Source organism: Pan troglodytes, chromosome 17 (genome assembly GCF_028858775.2).
Source record: "Pan troglodytes isolate AG18354 chromosome 17, NHGRI_mPanTro3-v2.0_pri, whole genome shotgun sequence".
NCBI lineage: Eukaryota > Metazoa > Chordata > Mammalia > Primates > Hominidae > Pan > Pan troglodytes.
The window spans coordinates 25,073,683-25,100,182 of NC_072415.2; positions in this window are offsets into that span (position 1 = coordinate 25,073,683).

Below are 26,500 nucleotides of genomic sequence, written 5' to 3' on the forward strand. Positions count from 1 at the left end.
AAACACTGGCAAAAGAATGCCAGCTGCCATTTGCCTATTAATAAAGGATGCACAAGTCGTTAAATGCTGTGAGATAGACCAGAGACTAGAATTTTCTAATCAGAACTAATCCCTCCAGGCATATAGCATTTGATACATCAAAGGCTTAATATTTGATACATCAAAGGCCTTCTCAGTAATTCTTTTGAGGAATCAAAAAACTATGCTAATGAATGTATGAGTTCTGGACTTTTTAATTGGAACTTTTTTTTCTGACTTCGGATAAACTTTTTATAGCTTCCTTTGGTTGATGAAGCCTCTGCATATGTGCTATGATTGAAGAAGATCCAAGAGAACAAATTGTTCCCAAATACCTTCCCTGCCAGCTCACCGCCCCCACCTTAGTGAATCTCTTAGGTTAAGGATTTGAGAGCCCTATTAAAATACATGTTGCCCCAGAGACATAATGGAAAGACACAATCGCCCCTTAATACATTAGGATAGACTCACTATCCAATCAGCTCAGATGTCTCTTTAGTGACATTGAAGGATTTGAATCCTCAATTGATACCTTTGATGGAGCTTGATTAGGCTGTAGGAGTTCATTACTTGGAGGTATTGGTTCCTGGTAGAAGGGGGAGACATCCAAAGAGAAAAGAATAAAGGACTATAAAAGGGCGTAGGATCACCTGAAGCAGGTGGATTCTGATCATATCAATCAGATAATTCTTGATTTGAGCACTCCAAGAGAAACGGGGCTTTGAAAGAGACTTACCTTTTCTCCACCCACTCCTAACTAAGCTGCCAATCTCTAACCCCTCTGGGGTTTATTTGTATGTTCTGTAAACTTTGTTGCAACACTAATTATACACTTTTTTGTTCATGTGACTGGCTTCCTACCTGCTGTATCCTGAAATAGTAAGGACCACTTGCTTCCCCAAGCACCTCGGCCAATGGTCAATGCCTGACCCAAAGGAGTCAGGTAAAAGTTTTGTGAGTGATTTCATCACTATCCAGTTAACTTCCTACACACAGATAGGATCTAAATAATTTTGATTTTTCTTCCCTTTCACGTTGAATGAGGGTATTTTCTTTTTCTTTGATAACAAGGGCTTGTCACCAAGGCATCCACTTGCGTGTGCCATGCATTTACGGAATTACATCTTCTAGGTGGGCAAACAGCTTTCTCCAGAGCACGCAAGGCTGGCTGGGTGGGTTTCAGCCCATGCACTTTCCCCCCCAGGCACTTTGTAAAGATACACACAATGTGTGGTGTGCTAGCCTGCTTCTCAGCTTGCCCGCTGCCTTAGTTCATGAAGCGACCACTGATTGTGTATCTGACCACATTGAATATAACAAGAACATCTGAAGAGTTTCATGGATGTGGTTTAAAACATGTATTTTAAGACTCTAAAATAAGATACTGTACATATGAATCTATGGAAGAAAAATACCTGTATAAAAGTATAATATGGCCCTTCCAAGTTTTAGAACACATCCTTACAACCACATACAAGCTAGTAGACTTACACCAAAGTCTTAGATGATGATGATTGCTAATTTGTGCAAGTTTTAATGAAAACACTTTAATGAGCCCTATAATTCCCAGCAAAGATCACTCTCCTGTATAAACATCAGGAGGTTGATGAGGAAGCGTTTACTCCAGAGCATAATTCTTCTCCCACTTAACTTCTACCAAAGAAGAGAGAAACAGTGATTAGAAGGGATTTCATTCTGGGTTTTGTGAGTGTGGAAAAGTCGGGCACCCAAAGTTCAATAATCTCATGCCACTTTGACTTTACAGCCTATCAAGAGTCACTGGGAACCCAACTGCATACTGAATGTGTCAAAAACACAAGACCTTGACCTGTAGTATCCATGGAGGCCTGCTTGTCTCCCAAAGAGGAATGCTGGCCTCCGATCCCAATAAAGAGACAAAATTTTCTTTCCTAAGCTGGATGCTCTTAGTTTTGCGTTCTGTTAGATTCTTTTGCATGCAGTAATGTATTTGACCCATTACTGTTTAAATGCATTGAGTTCCACTTATATTCTCTTCCCTGATGCTTTTCTGGCCAGCAAAGAACTGCCCACCAAATTCATTGATGGACGGAGGGATACTGTTTTTATCAAAAGTATATTCCCCTTTTTTTCCCTTAAATATATCACACTTCTTTTTTTGTACCAGCTAATGCTGTCTATTCTAAATCCTCAACACCATTTTTCACACACACACACACACACACTCATTTACCATGTATCTGTTCTCAACCCTTCACAAGCTTTAATCATAGCTCTTCCTCCACCTGAAAGCCCTTCTCACTATTCTCTCAAGTGACACAAAGCTAAAAATTTGATGTAAAGTTCATTCTGTGGAAAGCAAGGACAGGTAGGTGGAAAACACTTCTCATTTATCTTTCCTAATAGGGCCTTCAGAGGTTTGGAGTCCTGGCACTGAGTCAACACAGGACCTCTTGGCTTGCATATACTGAATAGTTTAACTATTTGGGCAATGAGAATTATTCTACAGTCCATTTAGAAAGCCCCTGAAAGAACTTAAGGTGGCTTAATAAAATTAGCCAAGAGTGCCGAACTTGAAAATGGAAGAGTTCTGCAGAGCCGGTTATCACTGACATATTGAATGGTTTATTTCAAATAGAAGCTCCAAGACTTTAATGGCCACTATTTTTTCTTGTTATTTTGTCTTAAAAGGAAGGGGTACAACTTTAAGTATTGCTAAAATCCCTAAGCTTTTATTTTAATAATACACACCAAAGATTATATTCACATAATTGCTCAGAATGATTAAAGAAAAAAACGGCAAAATTGATTACTCATTGAGTACTAAAATTTCTCACAGTCATCAAATTCATTGATCGCCATTCTTCCTCTTCTTGACACCAGCAAAATGGAGGCTTCAGTCTCATTAAGAAAGAAAAATCGACTTTGACATATTTTTCTTTACTGTAGCTGGACACTCCTAATCTTGTTACCCAATTGGCCAATGCCAATTGACATTGAAAATTGATGCCGAATGCCAGGTATAGTAAAAAAAAAAAATACAAAAAAACCTGCTCTGGGCAGCTCTTTGTAAACTAGATTAATGATCAAGGGAAGACAATGTATTGCTGAACGCCATTCCCTTGGTCCCTAATTCATTGGTCTAAGAAATTAACTATTTTCTGTATGTTGAAGGTTCCACTCATATATCCCATTGACAACTTGCTGCTGTCTAGATATATAGGTGTAAAGAAAGTAATTTGGACCTGAAGATTTAATAGTACTAAGTATCTAATTTTCCTTGCTTTTTATACTTTTTATTCTTTTTATGCTTTTTATTTGTGTGTGCTCAAGATTACATACATACGGCTCCCTTATATTTATACTGATTATGTGAATTTCTGTTAAGTATGAGTTCTAAATGCTATGCCAAAAAAGAAGGAAGCAAAGGATTATGCCTAAACATACTTCCTCAAACGGTTTGTTAAAACAATTGAAGCTGTGAAAACATATTGAGTGCAAACTTGTATACAGCTAAAAGAGTTCTCACTTTTGCACTTCATCATCAATCTTGAGTTGAGTGATGATCATGGGTGACATGTGTCATCTGCTTTGGGGTCAGTGCTTGCAGCAGTTTGAGAAGCTGACGTTTAGTTTTATCCACAATCTATCTACAAAGCTGCACAGGGAGAGAAAAGACAGCAGATCTACTTTGCTTCAATCAGAGTATCTTTTGTGATCCAGAGACATTTTATTGTTTGCTAGAGAAGCATGGTGAAAGGAAAGGTGAATGGGAGTCAGTTTACCTGAGAAAAGCAAATGATACAAAATCAGGGACTAGCCAATAGCAAAGAAGACTTCAGGAAACATCACAGGAAGACAGAGCCCTGAATAGGAACTGATACCTGGGCAGGTTCTAATGGTTAGCAACCACTTTCAGTAAAAAAGGAAGAGGAAGAACAAGGCGTAGCCAGAGCTCTATCAGTTCAGCGTGTGGAAGGTAGGAAAACAAAAAGGCAGCCCTCCAAAATGCTTATCTAGCTGTTTTGATGCCTCTCACTGAGGGCTCTGAATTTAAATATGTTTTAAATGGGAAGCTGATCAGCTACCTTCCCTGATATGCTCTTGGCGCTTCCAGCAGAACCTGCCAGGTGGGTTTCACTGAGAGGCGCACAAAAGCAGACACCATTGCTTGCTGCCATGATGCTAGTGTTGATCTGCAGATCTCTACTTGTCATCTGCTAAACAACTGTGAGCTGTCACTCCAGCCGTGAGAAGGCAGCTTCCTTGTCATGGCACTTAGATTCCAGGCTCTGACTTTAATGCCTGTATGAGTTTGTTTAAAGCAGCTTGTCCAAAATTTGACTGCAACCTGTACACATAATCTTTTCCTGAAAAAAGCCACCTACATTTAACACAGGCAACTGTGCACATGGGCAGAAGGGTAGCTATCTGGAACCTAGAGAAAAATATTGCTGCCTGGCCCCAAATATTACACCATTCCCCAATTCCTGACATTTTTAGTTCAAAGTCCTTTATTTGGGCTAAAACAACATCTTCCCAAAGGCTTAAATTAAAATGCAAATATGTTACCTGGAAGGGGAAATTATTCAAGTTTACTAACGCATTAGTGAGGATTGGTTTTTCTGATTAGAAAACGTGTCTTTTTAAAATGCAGCATCCTAAAAGACTAGAATATACCCTTTGGATGGTTGTTTGGGGTGAGGGAGAGGGAGAGAAAGGACCCAGCACCCAAGATTTTAACTAGAGAGGGTGAATGGCATATCAGCTGAGCATGTTCTGAACGTCAGGGGCCTTTACATATTTTAGTTAATCTTTATACCAACCATACGAGGTACATTTAGCATCTTCACCTTATAGATAAGGAAACCAAGGCTCAGGCATTTAAAATAACTCTAATAAGTAGATATAGAGCCAAGAGTTATGCCTGGTTTGTTAGACTACAAAGCTAGTGTCCCAGGAAATGTCTGAAGGGGTTGGAGGGCTACCAGTGAGTAGATGAATTGACGGCAGCCTCTGCCTTTTCTATTCATCCAAACACCAAGGAGGAAGGAGGTAAAGTGAAGATGACCACACGCTCCCAGAAAATTTAGACTATAGAAGATGTGTGGAAAGATAGACCTGTTACATTTTACTATTGTAAAATGTCACATGACTTTATAGGGTGATGACAATATTGTATATCTTGATTCCAGTGTTTTTTATACATTTGTTACAACTTATCTAACTGTACACGTAGGACCTCTGCCTTTGAAGGCATATAATTATACTATGAAAATAAGTCATAGGTTTTACTTAAATCAAATACTTTTAGGACCAGCTTCCAGGGTCTATGCTAGCTCTTACTTTCCCTCTTTGGTCAGAATAGAGAAAAACAATTTCTTCAATTAAGGGAGTAAGATAGATCTTTGACTTGTACATGGCTACTACAGATGTCAGGAAAGAGTATTTTTAATAGGGTCCATGGAAGTTTGTGTGCCTTCCGATATCTCACTCATGAGCCTGGTGATAACCATGGCAGGAATTCATGCAGAAAAATTCTCTGTGATGATGGTCCTAGACTACAAAGAAAATCAATGTTAATTTGATAAGCATTAATTTGTAATCCAACATCCAAAGTAAATTCATGCATCCCTTGAATGTCAAATTCATTTAAAAAATAATGCTAATCAGATTCTCTTTCAAAAGTCTAAATATACTTAAATAAGGCTTGTAGTGCAATGCTTGTAGAACAATGTAATTATTGTGGTCTTCATATACTTGCTTATTAATTGACTATTGAAATTGGAAAAGCATTTCCATAATTAATCTCATGCCATTTTCCAATTATAAATTTGCTATAGCGAATTTATAATTCACTGATGCAGCCTCAAAGGAACTGAAGGTGATGGCTTGTTTTGGGGAATGGAGTATTTTCTGAGACAATCCAGGATAGTAGCCTGATCAATACAGTATTTTGCTTTTTGAAATCCTATGCACAGAGGGAGTAAAGTGAAAGCAGCATGAAAGTATTGTTTCAAGCTATCTTTGAATAGGTTGAAAAAGGTGAAATTCTGTGGGAAGAGTGGAAACCCAGTGTGATCAGATATACTGTAGAGTTTATCTAGACAGCTCAGAACATGCTCTGAAGCTGAACAGCACACCAGTTGCAATATAAGCTCTTTACACCTCAATGTGTTAAATTTGCCGTAGGCCACCCAAGATGCCAAAGGCTTAAGAGTAGATGAAAAAAGATGGTGTATTAGTCTGTTTTCATGCTGCTAATAAAGACATACCCGAGACTGGGTAATTTATAATGGAATGAGATTTAATTGACTCACAGTTCCACATGGCTGGGGAGGCCTCACAATCATGATGGGAGGTGAATGAAGAGCAAATTCATGTCTTAATGGCATCAAGCAAGAAAGCTTGTGTGGGGGAACTCCCCTTTATAAAATCATCTGATCTTGTGAGACTTATTCACTATCACAAGAACAGCATGGGAAAGACTCACCCCCGTGATTCAATTACCTCCCACCCAGTCCTTCCCACTGCATGTGGGAATTATGGGAGCTACAATTCAAGATGAGATTTGGGTGGGGACACAGCAAAACCATATCAGATGGTGACCATCTCTTTGAAATCTGAAGAACACCATGATGACCACCTGTATCTATCCAGTAAATCTAAGCCTTTTAGTTTGGTCAAAATAAGCCAAAGATTAAAGGTCTTTATTATATTGCAGTAAAAACAGTTAACATGAGATTTATCCTCTGAATAAATTTTTAAGTATGTAATTCATTATTGTTGACTATAGGTATAATGCTGTACAGCAGATCACTAGAGCTTGTTCATCTTGCTTGACTGAAACTTTATGCCATATGATTAACAACTCCCATTTCCCCCTCTCCCCAGCTCCTGACAACCATCATTCTATGATTGGTTCTATCAGGTTCATTCATTTGATTGTATGAACCTGACTATTTTAGATACCTCATATAAGTGGAATTGTGTACTTTCTATGACTGGCTTATTTCGCTTAGCATGATTTCCTCAAGTTTCATGTATGTTGTTGCATTTTGCAGAATTTCCTTCTTTTTTCAGGCTGAATAACAATTTATTGCATGTGTGTACCGTATTTTGTTTATATATTCATCTGTTGATAGAGATTTAGGTTGCTTCCACATCTTGCTATTGTGAATCATGCTGCAATGAACACAAAAGTACTAATAACTTTTCAAGATCTGATTTCAATTCTTTTGGAAAAACACCCAAAAGTAGGATTGCCAGATCATGTGGTATTTTCTATTATTAACTTTCTGAGGAAACTTCATGTTGTTTTCCACAATATTTATACTACTTTATACACCCACCAACAGTGTATGAGGGTTGATGAGGATAAAACCATATCATCACCAACACTTATTGTCTCATCTTTTTTGATAATAGCCATTGTAATAGGTGTGAGGTGACCTCTCATTGGGATTTGTTTTGCCTTTCCCTGATGATTAGTGACACTGAACATTTTTTTCCCCAGATACCTGCTGGCCATTTATATGTCTTCTTTGGAGAAATGTCTACCCAAATCTTTAGCTCATTTATGTTTGTGGTGGTTGTTGTTTTATTATTGAGTCATAGGAGGTTTTTTTTTTATATATTTTGGAGATTGAGCACTTATCAGATATATGGTTTGGAAGACTTAGCATTGTGAACATGTTCATATTACCCAAAGTGATCTACAAATTCAATGCAATCCGTATCAAAATCCTAGTGGCATTTTTCACAGAAACAGAAGAAACAATTCTAAAATTTATATAGAACCACAAAAGACTATGTATTGCCAAATCAATCTTAAGATAAAGGAACAAAACTAGAAGAATCATATTTTCTGATTTCAATGTATACTATAAAACTATAGTAATTAAAACTGTGTGGTGGTTGCATCAAGACAGGTATATAGACCAATGAAACAGAATAGCAAACCCAGAAATAAATTCATGTATGTCAAGTCAATTGATCTTTGACAAGGGTGCCAAGAATACACAATAGAGAAAGGATAGTCCTTTAACAAATGGTGTTGGCAAACCTGGTTGTGCACTTGCAAAATAATGAAATTGGACCCTTATCTTATGCCATACACAAAAATCAACTCAAATGACTTGATTGAAGACTAAGTGTAAGACTTGAAACTGTAAAAGTCATGGGAGAAAACACAGGAGAAAACTTTATGTCACTGGTCTTGGCAATGATTTCATGAATATGATACCAAATCACGGGTAACAAAACCAAAAATAAGCAAGTGGGGCTATATCAAGCTGAAAGCTTCTGCACAGCAAATGAAACAATCAACAGAGTGAAAAGACAACCTACAGAATGGGAGAAAATACGTCTTATTTTATCTTCCAAAGATAGCCACTCAGAAAGCCCAAGAGACTCCTGAAAGTGGAAAGGGAGTAGAAGACTGGCTTATTACTATTAAAATATTACCTATCACCTATTAGGAAACAAATACATTAGGCTAACATGTTTTTGATTACCAACTTGGAGCTAGGCTAGGCTCTGAGATGATGGGACAGAGAAGTTGTGAAATTAGAGATAGAGAAGCAGAGGGGCAATGTGAAAAGCACAGGGCGCTGTCCAAAATGCTGCAGGAATTTCAGTCTATGCTTTGGAGAGTCCTCTGGTCAATGCAACCTCAGGGGCAACCGTAGAAGAGATGTGCGTAGGGGCCCTGATGCCCAATTTCACTTCCAGAAGGGGTTGGCCCTTGCATTTAACAACCCACGAATGAAAACCAATGTTTAGTTTAAAGGGTGAAACTGTTCACAGTATCCCAGCTCCTGGTAAGCTGGACACGGGGGACAGAGTCTAGGAAATAAAGAGACTCAAATTCAGGTTTTGGATTTGCTACCCCAGTGTTTGAGTGAGTACTTTGCTTTAACCCTGGAGACTTCAGTTTTCCCAGCTACACCATAAGATATGAAAGTAAATGATCTGTCAGGACCCTTCTGCTTTAGTATCGAATATTTATGTTTTTTTCTCAAGGAGAACAGGCCTTGGGATAGGACTGGAGAAGTGACAAAACATTTTTTCACTATTAATATACAATCCACATCCTTTATTTGTAGACTATTTCACAGGTTCTCATGTTCTTTGCTATGGGTTGAATTATATCTTCCTCAAATCCATATGTTGAAGTCATAACATGCAGTATCTCAGAATCTGATCTTATTCGAAATAGGTCATTGCAGGTGCAATTAGTTAAGATGAGGTAAAAGAAAGACATAAAAGGTATTCAAATAGGAGAGAAAGAAGGGAAATTGCTACTGTTTGCTGATGACATGATCTTATATATAGAAAATCCTACAGACTATACTGAAAAAATCTGTTAGAACTAATAAATGAATACAGTAGAGTTGCAGGATACAAATTCAACACGCAAAATCAGTAGACTTTCTATACACTGACAACAAATTATCTAAAAAAGAAATCAAGGGAGCAATCTCATTTATAATAGCTATGAAAAAATACTTAAGAATAAATTTAACCAGGGAGATGAAACACTTGTACACTGAAAACTATAAAACATCAATAAAAGAAATTAAAGAAGACACAAATAAATGGAAAGATATCCTGTGTTCATGGATTAGAATAATTAATATTGTTAAAATGTCCATACTACCCAAAATGACATATAGATTCAATGTAGTCCTTATCAAAATTTCAACATTATTTTTCATAGAAATAGAAAATAATCCTAAAATTTATATTGAAACAAAAAACTTTGGTAACAAAGGCAAGGCAATTATGAAGGAAAAGAACAAAGGTGGAAGTACCACCTACCTCATTTCAAACTAAACTACATGGCTGTAGTAATTAAAATAGCATGATATTACCACCTGCCTCCCCACCTCCCCACCCCCCACCACAAAATAAAAAGATACATTGACCAAGAGAACAGAAGAGAGAGACCAGAAATGAACTCATACATTTACAATCAACTGATTTTTGACCATAGAAAAACTGGATATCCACATGCAGAAGAATGAAATTAGATCCTTATCTTACAGCATATACAAAAATCACCTCAAAATGGATTAAAGACTTAATTGTAAGACCAGAAATTCTAAAACTACTAGATGAAAACATAGGGGAAAAACTATATGACATTACTGTGGGTAGTACATTTTAGATTTGACCCCAAATGTACAGGCAACAAAAGCAAAAATAGACAAATGGGATTACAACAAAGTGAATGTTTTCTTTGCTGCACAGAAGCTTTTAACAGTGTGCAGCAACAATCTATGGATTGGGAGAAAATATTTGTAAGCCATACATCTGATAAGGGGTTAATATCCAAAATATAAAAGGAGCTCATAGACCTGAATAGCAAGAAAGCAAAAACCCAGCTGAAAAATGATCAAGGGACTTGAATATACATTTCTTAAAAGAAAATACAATAATGGCTAACAGATATATACAAAAGGTTCAACATCATTAATCATTAGGAAAACACAAATTAAACCACAATGAGATATAATCTCAAATCTGTTGGAAAAACTTTTTTTCAAAAGATGAAAATAACTGGTTGGCGAGGATGTGGAGAAAGGGGAATCCTCATACACTGTTGGTGGGAATGTAAATTAGTACAACCATTATGGAGAACAGTTTAGAGGTTCCTCAAAAACTAAAAATAGAATTACCATATGATCCAACAGTTTCACTTCTGGAAATTTACTCAAAAGACCTGAAACCACTTTGTCAAAGAGATGTCTGCTTCCTCATGTTCATTGCAGCTCTAATTATAATAGCCAAGTTATGGAATCAACTTAAGTGTCCATCAACAGATGAATGCATAAATAAAATGTGGTATATATGCACAATGGAATACTATTCAGCCTTCAATAAAATAAGGAAATTCTGTCATTGTGATAACATGGATGGGACTGGAGAACATTATCCTAAGTGAAGTCAGGCACAGAAAGACAAACACCATGTGTTCTCATTTATATGTGGGATGTAAACAATTGAACTCATCGAAGCAGAGAGTAGAGTGGCAGTTAAAGATGCTGGACACTGGCAGTGTTGGGGAATGGGGAGGGGACTGTCAAAGGGTACAAAATCTCAGACAGGAAGAATATGTTTTTCTTCTTTTTTCGAATTCCATTACACAGCATGGTGAATACAGTTAATAACAGAGTATTGTACATTTCAAAATTTCAAACGTTCTCACCACAAAAATGTTAAGTATTTTAGGTAATGGATATATTAGCTTGGTTTAATTATTTCACATTATATTTATGAATTATAATACCACTTTGTACTCTTTAAATTTATATGATCATAAATTGTCAATTTATAATTTTAAAATGAGGTTATACTGGAATAGGATGAGCCTCATCTAACATGACTGGTGTCTTCATAAAAAGCGGAAATTTGCACACAGAAAGAAACATGCTCACTGGGAGAATGCCGTGTGGTGATGGGAGTGATGCTGCCATAAGCCAAGGTCCTACTTAAATCTGGGATAGAAGCCGGGGACAGATCCTGCCCTAGATCCTTTAGAAGAAGCATGGCCCTGTCCATACCTTGATCTTGGACTTCTAGCCCCTAGAATTGTGGTGCTTTGCTGTGGCAGCCCTAGCAAGCTAACACATTTCTCCACCTTGCTTTTATGCATGTCACTTTCTTAGCAAATTCTAACCAACACTTGTCACTCAGTTCCTCTAGAAACTCAGGTCTTCATTTTTTCCCTTCAGGCCAAACAATGCTTTTGCCACATCAAGAGGCCTTTTCCATAAATTTGGATGGTCACTTGTCATTTGATTTTAGTAAGCAGGGCATAGGGTTAGGCCATTAAATTATCTATTCAATCATGAAAATTAAATTTAAGTCCGTCTACGTATATACTGTGTTCCATTACCTAAAATGCAAAATTTGTTTAAAAAATGATGGCAGTGACGGCAGATGATACCAACAGTGATGGTAGTAATAAATAAGACATCCTGGAATAAACATAAGACATTACAACATTTCCAATATAAACCTTTTTTTCTCCCAAAGATTGCTAAGCATTTTCTGTTACGCCCTATGCCAGTTCCATTTACAGAATATTGAACTGGATCTACTGAGATTTAATGCACCCGTCCATTAGATTTGATGTTTCACCAACCACCTTACTCTCCAAGGAAGTGTTACTTTTAGAAATTAAGGCAGAAATCTGAGATATAACATATGTCAGCCACTTAGAGGAAAAAATGCCCCCATAAAAGTATAAAGCAGAAAAGTATAAGAAGAGCAAGATTTAATTTAAAATTGTGGCTTTATAATTTATAGATTAATTTAAAACTACCCTCCCTCAGGTACTCAAAGTCCCTTAGAAAGGGAATCTCTCCTTATTACACAAAATGGGCACACACAAATTCAGGGCTTAAAACATTGCATTAAATGATAGTAACAAATCTAAAAATAAACTATCCTAGATCAGTGCTTCTCAAACTTTCATATGCAAAAGGATCACTTGAATTATCGTTTAAATGCAGATTCCCAGATATTCTGGTATATTCTGATGCAGTAGAAGCTACGCATCTGCATTTTATTTTATTTTATTTTATTTTGAGATAGGGTCTCACTCTGTCACCCAGGCTGGAATGCGGTGCTGCGATCTTAGATCACTGCAACCTCTGCCCACTGGGCTGAAGCCATTCTCCCATCTCAGCCTCTAGAGTAGCTGGGACAATAGACTCGCACCACACACTCAGCTATTTTTTTTATTTTTGTATTTTTAGTAGAGACAGGGTCCTGCCATGTTGCCCAGTCTGGTCTTGAACTCCTGAGCTCAAGCCATCTACCTGCCTTGGCCTCCCAAAGTGCTGGGATTACAAGCATGAGCCACCGCACCTGGCTTCATCTGCATTTTAAAGAGCATCCTGAAACAGGAAACAATGATCTCTATGTCATGTAACATTTTTTTCTAATAAAAAGTTATTCCTTAACTGTCACCTTTTATAATAATCTTTTAAGTAAATATTCAAATCAGATTTTTAAAAAAAATCCATCAGAAAATATATTCTGACTTTTAGCTTAGAACCCATGGTCACTATAAAATGTAGTACCATTTCAGCCTTATGAGTCACAAAGATTTACAAATAGGACCAGAGTTCACCAAGGAAAAGACATAAATTCACTAATATCCTTGCAATGGGAGGTAACTAGAGCCAAAGGGTGGGGACAGACATTTTGAGGAGTGTTCTGGATAGAAAACCTTTTTCTCAGTTTGCTTGAGCATCTAGTGTTTGAATACACTTGTCTCTTAAATAAGGAGAACAGCTTCATTTTTTACACTCCCCACAGACTCAGTGAAATATTACATTGCTCTATTTTTATGTTACTTTATAGCTACATAGTGCTATCTCATTTCATCCTACATTTAATTTTAATATGAAAATGTTATGTAAATTCAGTTCCAACATCTCCTTTTGGTGAATTATAACCTAAATATCTGGATTTACAAACTCTTCTGCATTCTGGGTATCACTGCTGATTTTCTAATAGATATTTATGCTTGGATGTCTCCCAGGCATCCCAAGCTTAACACAGAAATTATTGCCTCTTTGGGCTCCAGACCTGCTCCTTCTCCTATATTGCTTGCCCAGTGAACAACAAAGATGTCCATGCTGTATTTAACTCCAATTTTGACTTGAGAGTCAACATAAACTTGTGGTCCTCTGATTCACTTCCGGTTGGTCATCAGGTTCTGTTGGTTCTTCCTTCCAAATATCTCTTGAATCCCTTCCTCTCTACCATATCCCTAATGCCACTGCTCCAGTTCAGAGTCTCACTGCTTCTCACCTAGATCAGTGCTTCTCAAACTTCAGCATGTGTCAGAATCACACAAAGCTCTTGTAAAAGCACAGATTTCTGGGTCTCACTCCAAGAGATTCTGATTCAGTAGGTCTAGGATGAGCCTTGTTCTATGCATTTCTAACCATCTCCCAAGTGATACTCATGTTGCTGGTCCATGGTGCACACTTTGATCAGAATCAGTGTCACCTGGTCCTCCTCAGCCCAGACGCCTGCTCAAATCTTCTTACACAGCACACACCTCAGTCCCCTTGCTCTCAGTCAACAAAGCTGCTTGAAGAAGCCTCATCATGGCCCTGCCAATGATGCATTTTGTGAGGATTCAGTCACCTCAGGAGATAGACCAGCTCTGGTCTATCTAAGAACCCATGGCATGCTGGGCCTCGCAGAGCAATGGGGAAGACAGGTTTCTTCCAACTGTTTCAGCTCTATCTGCATGCAGGATCTTATCAGTTCTCTTATAACAAAAATCCTACCCAGGCAAAATATCTGTTACAAAATACTGTGATGGAAAGAGGATGAAAAATGGAATCATTGTTAGAGAATGATTTTGCCCCTAGAACAGGGGTCCCAACCCCTGGCCATGGACCAGTACTTGTTAGGAAGCAGGCCTCACAGCAGGAGGTGAGTGGCAGGCGAGCCAGCAAAGCTTCATTGGTAGTTACAGCCACTCCCCTTCACTCGCATTACCGCCTGAGCTCCGCCTCCTCTCGGATCATCTGTGGCATTAGATTATCATAGGAGCACAAACCCTGTTGTCAACTGCGCATGCGAGGGATCTAAGTGCGTGCCCCTTGTGAGAATCTAATACCACCCCCCTCCCTTCCTTCTGGTCCGTGGAAAAGTTGTCTTCCACCGAACCGGTTCCTGGTGCTAAAAAGGTTGGGGACCGCTGCCCTAGAAAACTGCTCCTCAGGAGACCGTTGGTCCTTGTGAGGTCCTACTGTTCCTACTTAAAAGTCCTAACGAAGTAAATGCCCAACAGAAGCGGAACACAAAGCAGGAAAAATCTAATGGTTTCCATTAATTATTCTTTGTGGAAAAAATGCTTCTATAGGGACTGTAGCAGAAAATAATAAATAAATCATTATGGTAATAAAGTAAGACTAGAGAATGCAGTGTCTAAATTCATGCTTCTTTGTAGGAAGATGGAGTGATGCAGGGTTTAAGAATATGGGCTTCAGAGTCACACAAACTTGAGTTCAAATCTCAAGCATATCACTTAGTCATGTAGATTCGGTTATTTAACTGCTCTTAGACTCAGTTATTTCATCTCTAAAATTGAGCTAAGATCACCTACTCTTAGGATTGTTGTTAGAATCAAGTATATCTATGCAAATCTCCACATATACTATATATCTTTATATTTATGTCCTATATACCTCCATATCTATCTCCATATGGATATCCCCCATATATCCATATATGTATTACACATAAACCATACACACACACACACACACACACACATATATTATATATATATATGTATACAGACACATATATACATATATGTTAGTAGTATACTGCCTGGGATGTAGTAAATGTTCCATAAATGGTAGAGGTAGTAGTAGTGTATGATTACTAATAAGGAATGAGATAGAATGACCAACTTAAACCTCTAAAACTTGAGAAATAACTTTCCTTACTGATACTTCATCTTGTTTGTTCTTGTTATATTTCCTTAAGCATACCAGTAAGTCATTTATTTATTGAGTATGTATTGTGTGCCAGCCATTATGAATACAAAGTCACATGAGGCATAATCCAGGCTCCCTTCATTTCTAACTCTTTACTCTCACTCCCCTTAACTCACCATCAAATTTTTTCTCCTTAATTTGAATGAGGTGAAACTGCTGGTAAGTAGCATTGGGACTCTCTTGGTTTGGACATTGAAAAGTGTCAGCTTCTCTTGCTGATACTTGTTTACATGGTTCTGCCATCTTGCAGTGTAGCTTTTGCTCAATCAAGCCTGGTGCAGCCTTATCATGTCTTTGCAATCAAGTAATTTCTGCAAAAGGTATATCATCTTTCCTTGAGTGATTTCCTTATCCCATCGCTGCCTTTTTAATCAATTCTTCCTCTTGAATTTTGAAGAGACTCTCTGCTCTGCCATATCTGTCTCATGGTGATATTGCTGTCGATTTGGGTCCACAATGTTTAGAACTTCCTTGTCCTTGTCCTTGTTCTCGGATTGTTAACTTGTTATATTCTGCCTCTGACATGGCTGTTCTGTGGCTTTCATCTGAAGGCTCACTTCCTTCTGGAAATGGTACTGATAGTCTTAGTCAAACCATTCTCATCAGTGCTTGGGTCTTGGCTCTTTAAGATGCTCTCATTTAGGAATAGATTCTCCCCATTTAAATGCTGTTCTTGCTGCCCAGTGTAATCTTTATTGCACTTTCACTCGGGCTTATGGCAATGCTCTTTTCTTCTCCAAAATGATTATCTTCTCTTCTAGGCATTTTAATATTTTTATTTTTTTTCTTTCCAACTTCTATTTTAAGTTCAGGGGTACATGTGCAGGATGTCAGGTTTGTTACGTAAGTAAACGTGTGCCATGGTGGTTTGCTGCACAGATCATCCAGTCACTTATGTATTAAGCCCAGCATCCTTCTGAATAGCCCAGCTATTCTTCCTGATGCTCTCCCTCTCCCATCTCCCACCTTCTGCCAGGCCCCAGTGTGTGTAGTGTTATTTTCTACCATGTGTGCATGTGCTCTCATCATTCAGCTCCCACTTACAGTGAGAACACGCAGTGTTTGGTTTTCTGTTCCTGTGTTAGTTTGCTGAGGATAATGGCTTCCAGCTCCAAGTAGCAGTTGGAACTAAAGATATTTTTACTAACAAACAACCTGGGCTTTTAACATTCTACCAGAAAAACTTGATGGCTAATACTATGATAAGCTGAAATTAGAAGAGTGATATTGTAAAACAGACTATGTCAGGCAGGAGAGAGCACTGTGAACTTTCATACCTTCAATCTTTGGTAGGGTAAAAAAAATACAGTTTTGACACTCAAATAGGCTATTCTATTTCTCTCATATTTGATATAGTCCCAAGATCCAATAGAAGGCACCTTCATCTAGTGAGATTAAGCTTCAAATGTCTTTGTGTTCAAATCCTACTCTTACTTCTGTGACAACTTAGAATTTCCTCCATATTTCCTAACACAGATGAACATTTTTTTAAATTTAAATTTAAATTTTAAGTTACAGGGTACATGTGCAGGATGTGCAGGTTTGTTACATAGGTAACATGAAATCTTTAAAGGAAAAAAACTGATCATATTTATTTTTATACTTACAGTATTTGACATACAATTCCTGTTCAGTAAATATCAACTGAATCATGAGAGAAACGCTACCTAAATGACATGGTTATTGAAGTACTTAACAATAATATAAAAAACACATGTAGAACTACAAACTGTAACATACTGGAGATTAACTTCTGCCATAACAATATGAGGAGCTCCACTGACCTGTTACCCAGTAAAAGTGGTGAAAATTATAAAGCAAATAAACAACATATTTAAATGCTCTGGAAATGATTCTAAGGACAAACAGTGAAGAAGCATCTATTCAAGAAAATTCAGTAAGAAATTTGAAAGTCTGTGGTATGTGAACCAAGACTACTTACTCCACTCTTCCCCCCATAAAGCAGAGACTCCACTCCAGACTGCTGCAGCCAAGACCACAGGGCTTCCTTGCCCCACCAGCTTCTAGTCAGAGAGGCCTTTATTACCAGGAAGAGCAGGACTTCAGTGTTTCTCTTCTTGCCCCAGATATCTGTTACTGCAGCTATGTTCCAGATCAGTGGAAATGAGTAGTAAGAGCTCTTTTCTTCTGCCCAGCCCCACCACTTGTGGAATGGAGGCTGTACCGGGGCATGACGTGCTAAGAACACTGGGGTGCTGATTGCCTTTCCCTGGCTTGTGAAGTGGTGGTCCCACACAGGAGCTGCAAACTCATATGACCTCAGGCTCCTGCTCCACTCCCCTGCACAAAATATAAAGTTCCTAGAGTGAGAATATCACTAGGAGAGAAGCTTGCCACTATCCTCACACCCAGCTTCAAAACCTTGGCTCAGATCATTTTACCTGGAAAGGAAAACAAGCATTAAAATAGATATCTCTTAATCTTTTCTCCCAAAACCTGGACTTAATTTGCAATAGGGTGTGGAGAAGTTTAAACTTAACAGTGCTCTCAAGAACAGTGGATGTTATGGGAAAAGGTAATTGAGAGGAAATTCATGGATTTAATGAAAATACAGCCTAGACTGTAGACAACTAGTTTGCAGGAGAGAAGCAGGAATAAGCCTGCTAGAAAGAGCCTTCCTGAGGGCAGAAGAAATATCAAATACTGACTTCAAAAACTATTTATTTAGGGAGGGTGGTGGGAGGGGGGTAAAGAACGAAAAACTACCTCTTGGTTACGATGTACACTACTTGGGCGATGGGTGCACTAAAATCCCTAACTTCACCACTATACAATTTATGCATGTAACTAAAAACCACTTGTACCCCTAAAACCACTGAAATAAAAAACGAAAATAAAAAAGAAACTATTTCCTTAAAGGAGTCACAATTTGATGAGATCTATTCACAGAGCTAGTTTGTAGAGTTTGGTTCACAGACCTAAAGGAAAGTACAATTAAAGAAGTAAAGGATCTCTCATTAAAAGAGATTTCCCACTAATCACTTTCATCGGAATGGTGGGGCAGGGGGAGAAATCTGCCCCACCATTCCGATGAAAGTGATTAGCGGGAAGTCTCTTTTTATTCTATTATTACTTTTTTAGAGATATGATCTCACTATGTTAAGAAGGCTGGTCTGGAATGCCTAATCTCAAATAATCCCCCCACTTCAGACCCCCAAGTAGCCGGCATTACAGGTACTGATAAAAAAAATAGACACGTAGATGTATGGAACAGAATACAGTATCCAGAAATAAAGTCACAAATTTACAGCCATCTGATTTTTGACAAAGTTGACAAAAACATACAATGAGGAAAGGACACCGTTTTCAAAAATGGTGCTGGGAAAATTGGATTGCTATATGAAGAAAAAAACTGGATCCCTATCTTGCACCATATTCAAAAATCAACTTAAGAAGGATTAAAGACTTAAATGTAAGACCTGAGCCTACAAAAATACTAGAAGAAAACCTAAGGAAAACTCTTTTGCACATTGGTCCAGACAAAGAATTCATGACTAAGACCTCAAAAGCACAGGCAACAAAAGTGAAAATAGACAAATGGGACTTAATTAAAGTAAAACACTTCTGCACAACAAAAGAAATAATCAATAGAGTGAAAAGACCACCTGCAGAATGGGAGAAAATATTTGCAAACTATGCATCTGAAGGGGGACTAATATCCAGAATTTACAAGGAACTCAAACAACACAACAACAATAAAACAAATAATACCATTAAAAAATGGGCAAAGGACGTGAATAGGCATTTTCAAAAGAAGACATACAACTGACCAACATGCATATGCAAAAGTTCTCAATGCCAGTAATCAGAGAAATGCAAATTAACACCATAAAGAGATATCAACTTACATTAGTCAGTAAGACTATTATAAAAAGACAAAAAATAGCAGACATTGGTAGGGATGCAGAGAAAGGGCAACACTGTTGGTGGGAATGTAAATTAGTACAACCTCTATGGGAAACAGTGTGAAGGTTTCTCAACGAACTAAAAATAGAACTACCATTCAATCCAGAAATCTCACTACTGAGTATCTATGCGAAGGAAAATTTATTATATCAGAAACATACCTGCACCCATATGTTAATCACAGCACTATTCACAGTAGCAAAGATAATCAATTTAATTGATTATCAACAGATAAATGGTTAAAGAAAATGTGGTATATACAGGAAAAAAAAAAAACAACCCCATCAAAAAGCGGGCAAAGGATATGAACAGTCACTTCTCAAAAGAAGACATTTATGGGGCCAAGAAATATATGAAAAAAAGCTCATCATGACTGGTCATTAGATAAATGCAAATCAAAACCACAATGAGATACCATCTCATGCCAGTTAGAATGGCAATCATTAAAAAGTCAGGAAACAACAGATGCTGGAGAGGATGTGAAGAAATAGGAATGCTTTTTACACTGTTGGTGAGAGCGTAAATTAGTTCAACCATTGTGGAAGACAGTGTTGCTATTCCTCAAGGATCTAGAACCAGAAATACCATTTGACCCAGCAATACTGTTACTGGGTATATACCCAAAGGATTATAAATCATTCCACTATAAAGGCACATACACACGTATGTTTATTGCAGCACTGTTCACAATACCAAAGACTTGAAACCAACCCAAATGCTCATCAATAGTAGATGGGTTAAAGAAAATGTGGCACATATACACCATGGAATACTATGCAGCCATAAAAAAGGGTGAGTTAATGTCCTTTGGAGGGACATGGATGAAGCTGGAAACCATCATTCTCAGCAAACTAACACAGGAACAGAAAACCAAACAACACATGTTCTCGCTCATAAGTGGGACTTGAACAATGAGAACACATGGTCACAGGGAAGGGACATCACACACTGGGGCCTGTCTGGGGTGGGGGGCTAGGGGAGAGATAGCATTAGGAGAAATACCTAATGTAGATAATGGGTTGATGGGTACAGCAAACCACCATGGCATGTGTATACCTATGTAACAAACCTGCATGTTCTGCACGTGTATCCCAGAACTTAAAGTATGCTAATAATAATACAAATAAATAAATAAATAAAATGGGAACACTTGGAACAAAAATGACAATATATTAACAATAATTATTTCTGGGTGATTGTTACATGTTTAACTGTTATTAATTTGTTGTTTCTCTGTAATTACTATATATACTTGTTTAAGTCTATATATATTGTATGCATATCATTGCAAACACAAGAAAATAAAAAGAATTCTCATGACTATAAAAAAAAAGAAAATGTGGTATATATACACAATGGAATACTATTCAGCCAGACAAAAGAGTACAATTGTGTCATTTGCAGCAACTTGGGTGAAGGTGGAGGCCATTATCTTAAGTTAAAGAAATTAGTCACAGAAAGACAAATACCACATGCTCTTACTTATAAGTGGGAGCTAAATAATGTGTACATGTGCTTGGAGAGTGTGGAGTGATAAACAATTGAGACTAGATGAGTGCTGGGGTGGGAGGGGGTGGATGATGAGAAATTATATAATGGACACAATATATATTATTTGAGTGATGGATACCCTAAAAGCCCTGACTTCACTTGTATGTAGTCTATCCATGTAACAAAATTACACTTAGATCCCATAAATAAGCCCCATAAATTTATACAAATTTTTTAAAAAAGAAAGGAAAACATGATGAAAATGTTACATCAAATAGAGAATATCAATGAAAAGATAGAAATTATTTTAAAAAATGAAAATTTTGGAATTGAAAATTACAATAACTAAAAGAAAAATTAATGAAAAAGAAAAGAACAGAGAGTCAGAAAAATGTGAAATAACATTAAGCAAATCAGTATCTGTGTAATGGTAATACTAGGAGAACAGAGAATGAGGGAAGAGCAGACAAACTTTTTTGAAAAAATAGTTTGAAAACTCCCCAAATCGATTAAAAATAATATACTACACATCTAGGAAGCTCGACAAACTTCAAGTAGGTTAAACATAAAGAGATTCACAAACAGACACAACATAGTAAAAATACTGAAAGTCAGAACAAGGAGAAAATCTTGAAAGTGGTAGGAGGAAAACCAATCGTCACTTGTAAGACAATTCCAATGAGATTAGCAGCTGACTTCTTATTAGAAACAGTGAAGGCCACAAGAGAGTAGGATAACGTATTCAAAGTGCTCAAAGGAAAAAACCATCAACTTGGCTGGGCACAGTGGCTCACACCTGTAATCCCAATACTTTGGGACGCCAAGGTGGGTGGATTACCTGAGGTCAGGAGTTCAAGACCAGCCTGGCTAACATGGTGAAACCCATCTCTACTAAAAAGTACAAAAAATTAGCTGGGCGCAGTGGCATGTGCCTATAATCCCAGCTCCATGGGAGGCTGAGGCAGGAGAATAGCTTGAACCTGGGAGACAGAAGTTGCAGTGAGCTGAGATTGTGCCACTGCACTCCAGCATGAATGACATTGTGTGACTTCGATGCAAAAAAAAAAAAAGAAAAGAAAGAAAACCATCAACCAAGAATCCTAGATCCATCCAGCAAAACCATCATTAAACAAGCAAAATACACAAAAATTTTCAAATAAACAAAAATTGAGAGAATTGATTGCTGGCAGATCCTCTTTACAAAAACGACTAATGGAGTTTTTGAGTTTGAAAGCAAGTGATCCTCGACAGTAATTCAAACTCACATAACAAAACAAAGAGCAATGGTAACGGTAATTATGTAATTATGAAAGACAATGTAAATGCATACTTTTCCTTCTTTATTCTCTTAAGTGATTTGAAAAGCAATTGTATAAGATAATGTGTATGTAATGTAATATTGGGCCTATAACACAAGAATAAAACATATGTATAATATAGTTGCTAATAACAGTACAAAGTAGGTTTGTAGGAGCAAAGCTGTATTGGGCTAAGGAAATCACTCAGATGGCAAAATAATAATTATAACAAGGTACTGCTGTGTTTGTAACATAGTGGATGTAATATGTGAAATAATAAACCACACAAATAGGAAAAAGAAATAGAGCTATACATGAGTAAGATTTCCATATATCCCTAGAATTAAGCTAGTAAAACTCTGAAGCAGATTCTGATAAGTTAAGATGTATATGGCAAACCCTACAGGAACCATTTTTAATAGCTTTAAAGAAAAGTAAAAAAATTACTAAAGAAATTAAAATGTTCCTGAAGAAAATATTCACTTAAGCAGAAGAAATTATTAAAAGAGAAATAAAGGAACAAACATACACGAGACGTTTAGAAAACAAACAGGAAAATGATGGATACAAATCCAATTATATTAATAATAACATAAAATGTGAATGGATTCAATAATCAAATCAAAAAATAGAGTTTTTCAGAGATACAATTGTCTAAGGAAATAATTACAATGGAATACAATTAGGAAATAATAGCAGAGAAATTTTGGGATACACCCAAATATGTGGATGTTAAACAACATATTTCTAAATAACCAATGGATCAAGGAAGATATCAAAAGAGAAATCAGAAAATATTTTGAGATGAATTAAAATGAAAACACGACATACCCAAACTTTTGGGATGCAGCTAAAACAATGTTTAGGGGAAATTTATAGTTTTAAATTTCTATATTATAATGAGAAAGATCTCAAATTTTGTAATCTAAACTTTTCCCTAAAACAGTGAAAAAAAGAAGAGCAAACTAAATATAAAGCAAGCAGGAAGGCAGAGCATTATAAAGATTAAGTTGAAAATTAATGATATAGATAATGGAAATACAGAGGAATTCAATGCAACCAAAAACTGGTTAAAAATATAAAAAAATCACAAAACTGTAGCTAGATTGACCAAAAAACAAGACTCAAGTTACTAAAATTAGAACTAAAAAAGAGATCTTTCTTCTGACCTTATGGAAATACAAAGGTTCACAAATGAATCCTATGAATATTTGTTGTATTAGTCCATTTCATGTTGCTATAAAGAAATATCTCAGGCTAATTTTTTTTCAAAAAGAGGTTTATTTGGCTCACAGTTCTGCAGATTGTATAAGAAGCATGGTGTCAGCATCTGCTTCTAGTAAGGGCTTCAGAGAGCTCCAGTTATGATGAAAGTGGAAGGACACTCAGCAGCATGTGACATGGCAAGACAGGAGGAAAGAGAGAGAAAGTGCTATGATCTTTTGAACACCCAGCTTTCACATGAATAGAAATGAGTTCTAATAAAGATTACTACAGAAGAGCACCAAGACATCCACGAGGGACCCACTTCCATGACACAAACACATCTCAGTAGGCCCCATCTCCAACATGGGGGTCACATTTTAACATGAGATTTGGAGAGGATAAATATCCAAATCATATTAGTTGTATGACAACAAATTAGATTACTTAAATGAAATAGATACATTCCTAGAAAGACACAAATTACTGTGACTGATTTCAGCAGAAATAGACAATCTGAATAGACTTTTAACAAATGAAGAGACTGAATTAGTGACCCAAAAACTACCCACAAAGGAAAGCCCAGGTCCAGAAGCCTTCATGGGTGAAGTCTGCAAAACATTTTAGGAACCCTTAATACTGACTTTTCATAAACTCTTCCAAAAAAGCAGAAAAGGATTAAATACTTCCTGTATTAATTTGTTCTCACACTGCTATGAAGAACTACCCGAGACTGGGTAATTTATGAAGAAAAGAGGTTTAGTTAACTCACAGTTCCACAGGCTTAACAGGAAACATGACCGGGAGGCCTCAGAAGCAGGAGAAGCATGCATCTTCTTCACATGGAGGCAGGAGAAAGAGAGGGAGAGAGGGCAAGGAGAAAACTTCCATACACTTTTAAACTGTCAGATCTTGTAAGAACTCACTCACTATCATGAGAACAGCATGGGGGAAATCCATCCCCATGATCCAATTACCTCCCACCAGATCCCTCCCACAACATTGGGAATTACAATTCAACATGAGATTTGGGTGGGAATACAGAGCCAAACCATACCATTACACCCCTGGCCACCCCCAAATTTCATGTTCTCATGTTTGAAAACATAATCATGCCTTCTCAATCGTCCCCCAAAGTCTTAATTCATTTCAGCATTAAATCAAAAGTCCAAGTCCAAAGTGTGATCTGAGACAAGGCAAGTTCCTTCTGCCTATGAGCCCGTAGAATAAAAATCATGTCAGTTACTTCCAAGATACAATGAGGGTACAGGTATTGGGTAAATGCTCCTGTTCCAAATGGGAGAAATTGGCCAAAACAAAGGGACTACAGGCCCCATGCAAGCCTGAAACCCTGCAAGATAGTCATTAAATCTTAAAGCTCCAAAATAATTTCCTTTGACTCCATGTCTGACATTCAGGGCATGCTGATGCAAGGAGTGGGTTCCCGAAGCCTTGGGCAGTTCTGCCCCTGCAGTGTACAGCCCCCTTGGCTACTTTCACGGGCTAGCACTGAGTGTCTGCAGCTCAGTGCAAGCTGTTGGTGGATCCACCATTCTAGGATCTGGAGTATGGTGGCTGTCTTCTCATAGCTCCACCAGGCAATGTCTCAATGGGGATTCTGTGTGGGGGCTCCAACCCCACATTTCCCCTCTGCACTACCCTAGTAGATGTCCTCCACGAGGGCTCCACTTTTGCAGCAGACTTCTGCCTGGACATTCAAGCATTTCCACACATTTTCTGGAATCTGAAATCTAGGCAGAGACCCCCAAATCTCAATTCTTACCTTCTGTATAGGCCCAACACCATGTGGAAGCTGCCATGGCTTGGCAGGGCTTTCACTCTCTGAATCTGTGGCCTGAACTGTACCTTGGCAGCTTTTAGCCATGGCTGGAGCTGGAGCAACTGGGACACAAGGTGCCATGTCCTGAGGCTGCACAGTGCAGCTGCGCCCTGAGCCTGACCCATGAAACCATTTTTCCCTCCTAGGCCTCTGGACCTATGATGGGAGGGATTGCTGTGAAGACCTCTGAAATGCCCTGGGGATGTTTTCCCCATTGTCTTGGCTATTAACATTCAGCTCTGCCTTACTTATGCAAATTTCTGCAGCCAGCTTGAAAAATGAGTTTTTATTTTCTACCACATGGTCAGGCTGCAAATTCTCCAAACTTTTACACTCTGCTTCCCTTTTAAATATAAGTTCTCTTTGCTTATGCAAATGAGTGTAGGCTTTTAGGAGTAGCTGGGCCACATCTCGAATGCTTTGCTGCTTAGAAATTTCTTCTGCCAGATACACTAAATCATCTCTCTTAAGTTCAAAGATCTACAGATCCCTAGAGCAGGGGCACAATGCCTTGTTTTTTTGCTAAAGTATAATAAGAGTGATCTTTGCTCTAGTTCCCAATAAGTTCCTCCCTTCCATCTGAGACCACCTCGTCCTGGACTTCATTGTCCATATCACTATCAGTATTTTCATTACAACCATCCAACAAGTCTCTATGAAGTTTCCAAACTTTCCCACATCTTCCTATCTTCCTCTGAGTCCTCCAAACTGATCCATCCTCTGCCCATTACAAAGTTCCAAAGTTGCTTCCACATTTATGGGTATCTTTATAGAAATACCCTACTTCTAGTATCAGTTTTCTGTATTAGTGCATTCTCACACTGCTATAAAGAACTACCCAAGAGTAGGTAATTTGTGAAGAAAAGAGGTTTAATTGACTCATAGTACCTCAGGTCTAACAGGAGCATGACTAGGAGACCTCAGGAAACTTATAATTATGGCAGAAGGTGAAGGGGAAGCAAGTACCTTCTTCACATGGCAGCAGGAGAGAGAGAGAGAGAAAGAGCAAAGGGGGAAGTGCCACATACTTTTAAAACATCAGATCTCATGGGAACTCACTGATTGTCACAAGAACAGCATGAGGGAAATCTGCCCCCATGATCCAATCACCTCCCACCAGGTCCCTCCCCCAACATTGAATTACAATTCAACATGAGATTTGGATGGGGACACAGAGTCAAATCACATCACTTCATAACTCA